At 40.3% G+C, this 9,700-nt stretch overlaps 1 protein-coding gene across 1 annotated transcript in view; it reads right to left on the reverse strand.

Annotated features, from left to right (window-relative positions):
- Positions 1 to 9,014, reverse strand: part of tanc2b (tetratricopeptide repeat, ankyrin repeat and coiled-coil containing 2b) — a 264,706-nt gene extending 255,692 nt beyond the window's left edge. Inside the window, exon 1 of the mRNA XM_029685202.2 lies at positions 8,609 to 9,014. The gene's annotated coding sequence lies outside the window, so the exon portion shown is untranslated. The remainder of the gene's footprint in view (positions 1 to 8,608) is intronic.
- Positions 9,015 to 9,700: the final 686 nt, after the last annotated feature.

A 9,700-nucleotide genomic window follows, 5' to 3' on the forward strand; every position in this document is an offset into this window, starting at 1 on the left:
GTGAAGCACGGGGGTGGCAGCATCATGTTTTGGGGGTGCTTTGCTGCAGGAGAGACTGGTACACTTCACAGAATAGATGGCATCATGAGTGAGGAAAATGATGTGGATATATTGAAGCAACATCTCAAGACATCAGTCAGGAAGTTAAAGCTTGGTTGCAAATGGGTCTTCCAAATGGACAATGACCCCAAGCATACTTCCAAAGTTGTGGCAAAATGGCTTAAGGACAACAAAGTCAAGGTATTGGAGTGGCCATCACAAAGCCCTGACCTCAATCCAATTGAAAATGTGTGTGCAGAACTGAAAAAGCGTGTGTGAGCACGGAGGCCTACAAACCTGACTCCGGTACACCAGCTCTGTCAGGAGGAATGGGACAAAATTCACCTAACTTATTGTGGAAAGCCTGTGGAAGGCTACCCGAAACATTTGACCCAAGTTAAACAATTTAAAGGCAATGCTACCAAATACTAATTGAGTGTATGTCAACTTCTGACCCACTGGGAATGTGATGAAAGAAATAAACGCTGAAATAAATCATTCTCTCTACTATTATTCTGACATTTCACATTCTTAAAATAAAGTGAGGATCCTAACTGACCTAAAACAGGGAATTTGTACTGGGATTAAATGTCAGGAATTGTGAAAAACTGAGTTTAAATGTAAGGTGTATGAAAACTTCGGACTGAAAGCTGATTCACATTTGCTGTATTGCTATTCTTGTTAATTAGTTCAACTTGTCTCCTAAAGCTTATCTGAAGACAGTTTCAAACCTCCCTCTCAACTGTGTATTAAAAAGGTACAGGTGGTGGACCAACAAACAGAATCATGTGGATGAATGAAAGACAACAATTATGAGAATGCCCTCACCCAAAAGTGTAAAAGCAGTCACCCAATAGTCAATTTTCTTCTCCCTCATTCGTCCGCATCACTTGTAGGTCTTCTATCCCTGATATCCCTCAACCCTGATCTTATTCCTCTCCCTGCATCAAACCTATTGGAGTGTACAGAGGTTTCTAATTCTTTGGAATTATTTATAATATTGGTAAAAGGAACCATGGCTAGATGCACAATATGCAGAACTGTGGTTTTGGGGGGTTTAATCAAACTTAAATCTGAACAGAAAAATATACACTGCTCAAAAAAATAAAGGGAACACTTAAACAACACAATGTAACTCCAAGTCAATCACACTTCTGTGAAATCAAACTGTCCACTTAGGAAGCAACACTGATTGACAATAAACTTCACATGCTGTTGTGCAAATGGAAGACAACAGGTGGACATTTTGGGCAATTAGCAAGACACCCCCAATAAAGCAGGTTCACACTGAGCACAAGTGACAGACGTGACAGAGTCTAGAGAAGCCGTGGAGAACGTTCTGCTGCCTGCAACATCCTCCAGCATGACCGGTTTGGCGGTGGGTCAGTCATGGTGTGGGGTGGCATTTCTTTGGGGGGCCGCACAGCCCTCCATGTGCTCGCCAGAGGTAGCCTGACTGCCATTAGGTACCAAGATGAGCTCCTCAGACCCCTTGTGAGACCATATGCTGGTGTGGTTGGCCCTGGGTTCTTCCTAATGCAAGACAATGCTAGACCTCATGTGGCTGGAGTGTGTCAGCAGTTCCTGCAAGAGGAAGGCATTGATGCTATGGACTGGCCCGCCCGTTCCCCAGACCTGATTCCAATTGAGCACATCTGCGACATCATGTCTCGCTCCATCCACCAATGCCACATTGCACCACAGACTGTCCAGGAGTTGGCGGATGCTTTAGTCCAGGTCTTGTTTTAAGGACATTACATCAAAGTTGGATCAGCCTGTAGTGTGGTTTTCCACTTTAATTTTGAGTGTGACTCCAAATCCAGACCTCCATGGGTTGATAAATTTGATTTCCATTGATAATTTGTGTGATTTTGTTGTCAGCACATTCAACTATGTAAAGAAAAAAGTATTTCATAAGAATATTTCATTCATTCAGATCTAGGATGCGTTATTTTAGTGTTCCCTTTATTTTTTTGAGCAGTGTATTTATGTCAAAACACTTTCCACGTGTGTTTCAATGCAAACCAGGCTTAATAGGAGCATACTGTGCTTAATAGGAACAACAGTAATTTATGGTGAAAAAGACAGAATAGCAAAGACTACTCAAAATATTTAGAAACTAATGGTGTGGGGTATAAATAGTTTTTATACACAGACTACAATATTATGCAAAGTTAGTATTGATCCTATTGAACAATATTGCTTTATTGTCATTTTTCATTCTGTCGAGGGAATGCTTTCTGTGCTACCCTTTAAGCCAGAGATAAATGTCAAATTTACAAAAATTGCATTTATGTATAACAATGCAAGTTTCATCTACCAGTAAAATAAGACAAAATGCATTTAAAAATGGAAGCTGTGAATGCCTGAAATCTATTATCTTGTACTTCAACAAGTTGTTGCTACTGTGAGACTGACATGCAGGCATGACTGCTAGCATGAAAAACAAATGTTCAATTGGCAAGAAATAGTAATGAATGCTCATGAAATAGGCTATCATGTGCAAATACAGTGCCTTGCGAAAGTATTCGGCCCCCTTGAACTTTGCGACCTTTTGCCACATTTCAGGCTTCAAACATAAAGATATAAAACTGTATTTTTGTGAAGAATCAACAACAAGTGGGACACAATCATGAAGTGGAACGACATTTATTGGATATTTCAAACTTTTTTAACAAATCAAAAACTGAAAAATTGGGCGTGCAAAATTATTCAGCCCCTTTACTTTCAGTGCAGCAAACTCTCTCCAGAAGTTCAGTGAGGATCTCTGAATGATCCAATGTTGACCTAAATGACTAATGATGATAAATACAATCTACCTGTGTGTAATCAAGTCTCCGTATAAATGCACCTGCACTGTGATAGTCTCAGAGGTCCGTTAAAAGCGCAGAGAGCATCATGAAGAACAAGGAACACACCAGGCAGGTCCGAGATACTGTTGTGAAGAAGTTTAAAGCCGGATTTGGATACAAAAAGATTTCCCAAGCTTTAAACATCCCAAGGAGCACTGTGCAAGCGATAATATTGAAATGGAAGGAGTATCAGACCACTGCAAATCTACCAAGACCTGGCCGTCCCTCTAAACGTTCAGCTCATACAAGGAGAAGACTGATCAGAGATGCAGCCAAGAGGCCCATGATCACTCTGGATGAACTGCAGAGATCTACAGCTGAGGTGGGAGACTCTGTCCATAGGACAACAATCAGTCGTATATTGCACAAATCTGGCCTTTATGGAAGAGTGGCAAGAAGAAAGCCATTTCTTAAAGATTTCCATAAAAAGTGTTGTTTAAAGTTTGCCACAAGCCACCTGGGAGACACACCAAACATGTGGAAGAAGGTGCTCTGGTCAGATGAAACCAAAATTTAACTTTTTGGCAACAATGCAAAACGTTATGTTTGGCGTAAAAGCAACACAGCTCATCACCTTGAACACACCATCCCCACTGTCAAGCATGGTGGTGGCAGCATCATGGTTTGGGCCTGCTTTTCTTCAGCAGGGACAGGGAAGATGGTTAAAATTGATGGGAAGATGGATGGAGCCAAATACAGGACCATTCTGGAAGAAAACCTGATGGAGTCTGCAAAAGACCTGAGACTGGGACGGAGATTTGTCTTCCAACAAGACAATGATCCAAAACATGAAGCAAAATCTACAATGGAATGGTTCAAAAATAAACATATCCAGGTGTTAGAATGGCCAAGTCAAAGTCCAGACCTGAATCCAATCGAGAATCTGTGGAAAGAACTGAAAACTGCTGTTCACAAATGCTCTCCATCCAACCTCACTGAGCTCGAGCTGTTTTGCAAGGAGGAATGGGAAAAAATTTCAGTCTCTCGATGTGCAAAACTGATAGAGACATACCCCAAGCGACTTACAGCTGTAATCGCAGCAAAAGGTGGCGCTACAAGGTATTAACTTAAGGGGGCTGAATAATTTTGCACGCCCAATTTTTCAGTTTTTGATTTGTTAAAAAAGTTTGAAATATCCAATAAATGTCGTTCCACTTCATGATTGTGTCCCACTTGTTGTTGATTCTTCACAAAAAAATACAGTTTTATATCTTTATGTTTGAAGCCTGAAATGTGGCAAAAGGTCGCAAAGTTCAAGGGGGCCGAATACTTTCGCAAGGCACTGTATCAGCACATTCATCTTTTCATTTTAGATAAAGTAGTATCACTTATGAGTTGTTTTTTTATCTGAAAAATATGTTTATCTTAGTCCTCAACAAAAGTTGTTTTGCAGCTTTGAAAATGGCCACTAGTTGGAAGTTACACATTGTCAATAGCTTCATTATAAAACATCTGATTGACTTTTTAAAAAATGTTTAAGTTTTATTTGAATTCAAAGATCGAAGTCGGCTTAATAGGTACACTTATCGTAGTGCATGTCTCTGATAGGATTTGAGAAATGCTGTGGAGATGATTGTCTTTCATCTGCTGATAGGGAGCTCAGCTTTAAACAGAGAGAACAGCAGAACACTACACAGTGAAGCAGCCATTCTCATAGAATAACCATGTAATGAGAGCTCCACCATCTTCTTTTACATGTATTTATGTCTGAGGAATCTTATAGAAATGCATCTTTGTAGGATCATTGTTATATGTTGCACTTGAGTCAGGAAGGAGTTGTTTGTTACCTGATAATGGGGAATCTCTGCAGTTATTGCAAAAGGTATTTTAGCATATTTTGTGGAGAACAAACCTAAGGACAAATGTAATAAACTATTTTGTTTTTAATCTGCTCCAGCTCAGCAGGAAGCTTGCAAATTCCTCTATCAAAACATAACACCAATATTTATTAAATCTCACATTCCACAATTATTAGAGAACTATACAGTATTCATAACAATCACAGCCAATGTAAAACAACAGGCACTATAGCCTAATAGATGCCTCTTTGTTGAACCATTTCATTGCCACAAGACCCTGTCAGGGGGATCCAACCAAATCACATTGTTTTTGTCACATGAACCTTACCGTGAAATGCTTACTTACAAGCCCTTAAGCAACAATGCAGTTCAAGAAATAGAGTTAAGAAAATATTTACTAAATAAACTAAAGTTAAAAAAATAAAAACACATAACAAACACGAGGCTATATACTGTACAGGGGGTACCGGCACAGAGTCAATGTGTGGGGTACAGGTTAGTTGAGATAGTCACTTTACCCCAACCTATATGTACAAACTATGAATAGATAATAAACAGTGAGTAGCAGCAGTGTAAAAATAAAGGGGGGGCCTTCCTCTGACACCGCCTAGTATATAGGTCCTGGATGACAGTAGGACCCCAATGATGTATTGGGCCGTATACACTGCCCTTTGTAGAGCCTTACGGTCAGATGCCGTGCAGTTGCCATACCAGGCGGTGATGCAACCGGTCAGGATGCTCTCAATGGTGCAGCTGTAGAACGTTTTTAGGATCTGGGGACCCATGCCAAATCTTTTCAGTCTCCTGAGGGGAAAGGGGTGTTGTCGTGCCCTCTTGACGACTGTCTAGGTGTGTTTGGACCATGATAGTTTGTTGGTGATGACCTCCTTTTCCTGTAGTCTACGATCAGCTACTTTGTATTGCTCACATTGAGGGAGAGGTTGTTGTCCTGGAACCACACTGCCAGGTCTCTAACCTCCTCCCTATAGGCTCATTGTTGTTGGTGATTAGGTCTACCACTGTTGTGCCGTCAGCAAATGTCAGATAAGAGGCAGAATGAGGTAGGTGTTGACCTGAAGCCACACAGCAAGTAGGAACAGCTACTTACTTAGCTACAGATTGTTACACCAGATAATGTGATTATACCAAAGATTTTTGGTATCCATTACTGTGCGTTACAGATTAGTTACTGTTTGGTGTAGCACAGAGAATTTACGACCAATCTTAACTGCGATACCATCTTTGTTCACGATTCGGCCAAGCATGTATCTTCTAAAATGTCAGTGTCCAGTTGCAGATGGTGTTTGAATTTAGAAAATGCTCCGTTAATAAAATAAATAAATGTTTTGCTCCATGACGTAATACTTGTCTATTTCATATCTTCTCTCTATAAATAAGGACAACCCACCTGGTACTGACAAACCTGGATGGTAAATTGCTGAGGTTAGTAATAGAATACATTGCAACTCCTGTTTGCCACATCTTCAATGCATGCCTAGAAGACGGTGTGTGCCTTCAGGCCTGGAGGGAGGCAAAGGTCATTCTGCTGCCCAAGAATTGCAGAGCACCCTTTAATGCTTCCAACAGCCAACCAATCAGTCTGTTACCTGTGCTTAGCAACCTTTTGAAGTACAATGCTTGACCAAGTGCAACGTTATTGTACAGAAAACAAATTTACAACAGACTTTCAGCATACTTATAGAGAAGGGCACTCAACATGCTCAGCACTGACACAAATGACTGATGATTGGCTGAAAGAAATTGATAGTAAGAAGATTGTGGGAGCTGTTTTGCTTAACTTTAGTGCAGCTTTTGATATCATTGTCATCATAACCTATTGCTGAAAATACATAGGTGTAATGGATTTGCATCCACTGCCTTATCATGGATTGAGAGTTTATTTTAATTTTATATTTTTTTTACCCCTTTTTCTCCCCAATTTTGTGGTATCCAATTGGTAGTTAGTCTTGTCCCATCGCTGCAACTCCTGTACAGAATCGGGAGGCGAAGGTCGCGAGCCGTGCGTCCTCCGAAACACAACCCAGCCAATCCACAATGCCCGCTTAACCCGGAAGCCTGCAGGGCAGCCAGCTTGGGCCATTATTGTACTGTTTTTACTAATGACCTTCCACTGACCTTGAATAAAGGCTGCGTCTATGTACGCTGATGACTCAAAAGTATATACATGTCGGCTACGGCAGTAAAGTAAATAAATGACATCCAGTCAGTTTTAGAATGGTTAACTAGCAAATAGGCTGGTGCTAAATATCTTGAAAACTAAAATAATATTTTTTGGAACAAATCACTCGCTCAACCGTAAACCTCATCTAGATCCATTATTGAATAATGTGGCGATTGAGCAAGTAGAGACTAAACTCCTGGGTGTAACCCTAGATAGCAAACTGTCATGGTCAAAACATATCGACTCAAAGCTTGCTAAAATAGGAAGAGGTCTGTCCATGATAACGCTCTGCTTTCTTGACGTCGCAGAATGTCAGTAACATTCATGTCAATCTTTCCTGGCTCAATATCGACTGCATTACTATTGGTCTTTGTGCGAGGTGGTGATGTGTTGAAGGTATCACACTGTCTGTTCAAGCACTTGGCACACAGTTCGGACACTCATCGGTATCACACAAGACATGCAGCCAGAGGTCTCTTCATAGTACCCAGGTCCAGAACAGAGGCTGGGAAACGTACAATATTAAATAGAGCCATGACTACATGGAAATCTGGTAACCCAGGTAACTCAAGCTAGCAATAGAAACAGATTTTTTTTAAAGCTAACAAAAGAACCCCTTACAGCACATGGGGACTGTGGAGACATATGAAGAGCTATTTTTATATATTTTGTATTGTAATTTGCACTGTATTATTTATTGTATTTTGTAGGTGGGTGGCCTTGTACGAATCCTTGGCTTGTGTAATCCATAATGGCTCATAGGGCAGGAGCCATTTCCTGTTTCTGAAGCGCGAGGCAGAGGCAGGAGATTATGTAGTATGATATAGTGTTCATTTATATAATAACATAATATAGATAAGTATTTTATTTGTTGTGTTTTGTTTCCTGTTTGGACCCCCAAAAATACTACTAAATACTAATACTACACATTGTTGGATTACTTCATGGAGCAAAACAAATATTTATTTTAATAATGGAGCATTTTCTAAATTCAAATACACCACCTGCAAAGATACATGTTTGGCCAAATCCAGAATGAAGATGGTATCTGTAAGGTTGGTTGAAAATTCTCTGTGCTACACCAAACGGTGCCTAACCTGTAACTCCCAGTAATGGATACCAAAAATATTTGGTTAAATCACATTATCTGGTGTAACAATCTATAACTACTCCTTACTATAAACTAGCCTACTGACATTATTATGCACAGCTCTTTGTCATGGTGTGATATATTTTTGTTTGGCTTGTAGTCAAGTGCAGAGACAAGCAGTAGCTACTGAATAGAATATTACAGAATACATTTACTTTCCTATGTATCCAACGGTAACTACATCTCATATTAGTAGCTGCCTGTTGAAGTTAAGATAATCCAGTCCAGCAGTTTGACAATAACTGATAACTCCCATTGTTAGAACCAGAACAGTGGTGTGGAATAATGCCAAGCATTGATTTTCACATGGAAATGCACATGCATATTGGGATACTGTAATCCATTTGTGGACGCAAACATGATACAATATAACCTGTTGGCATTGACAACAATTTGCTTACACTGTACTGAACATTTGTTTTTGTAGGGGCTGGGGAGGGTGGCTACAGCTTTGACAGGCAATTTCGATCAGGGTGGAGATATAATTTGTGTCCGTTTAAAAAAAATGGATTTCACAAAGATTTAATTTAGCTTAATGTCAAGCCTACTGCCTAAATAAGACAGATTACCCCTACAGTAGCCTTACCTTGCTTGACTCTCTCCAGCCTCACTAGCCGCTTCGCATCAGTCGCAGCAAATAGCCTGCCGACAACCGGTAGCCGCTGTAGAGAACTGCAACCAGACGGTTTCTTTGGGATCCTCAGGCGAAATTGCTCGCTACAGCTGGCGTTATCTTAGCCTACTACCACAACAGAGCGAATAAAAAAGCTACACCGCAAAGCCAAATATACTGAACTGAAATGTCTATGGACTTTCTATTTCCAATAGTCTAATTCGGCCATAATATAAGTATAAATAGATCTAAAGGCCAAATAGAATACCGTCTACATGTTCACCCAGCACGCGCCACTCGGAAGTAGCCAATCCCACCGCTGCAGGTAACTTCAACCGAGCAACTATAGTTGCCGGACCGATTCACAACAAAAAGTCATATGTGCCACAACTGCAGTAACCTATGTATGGATCGCTAGCACGCCTACCGGTGCAACCTCTGATTGACCAGAGCAGTGCACAGCAAGCTAGAAGCCGATGAATAAATCATGAGAATGGGAGGCACTAATGTCTAAACCGGTCATAATTATTCAAGAGGGGACAAGGTCGATGTCAATCAAAAACCTCGGCCCATTCCCCCCAGGATCAAAGCATTTGATGTAAGGGAATTATGTTATAAAAATGCAGAGTCTGCAGGAGATTCACTCCAAGCTACCTGTTTTACTGCTAAACCTATAGGCAAGCCGCAAGTCAATAAACTATAGCTTAATATATTTGCTATTTGGCCTACTAGCCTACTGGTTCTTTCAAGTCAGGATGGAAATTTATCTCTACATTTTATTGAGAAAAAAACAGCTTTAGTATGCCTATTCTCTGGGGGGGTCAACACATTGATCATTTTCTACTTAAAGGATTCTCTAGATAGAAACATTGCTTATTGAACACTGTTGTTGTAAAAACATTGCATCAGCATGACACGATGCATACGCCTAAATACTGGCACTGTATGTCAAATAAATTATATAGAAGTTATTATTTTGTTGTAATTCCAAATGTGATCTGTAGGTGTAACTGGTGCACTAATATAATGTGCACATACTATATAATGTGTCTGTGCTGTAGCGTA

The sequence above is a fragment of the Oncorhynchus nerka genome, linkage group LG16 (genome assembly GCF_034236695.1).
Source record: "Oncorhynchus nerka isolate Pitt River linkage group LG16, Oner_Uvic_2.0, whole genome shotgun sequence".
Taxonomy (NCBI): Eukaryota; Metazoa; Chordata; class Actinopteri; order Salmoniformes; family Salmonidae; genus Oncorhynchus; species Oncorhynchus nerka.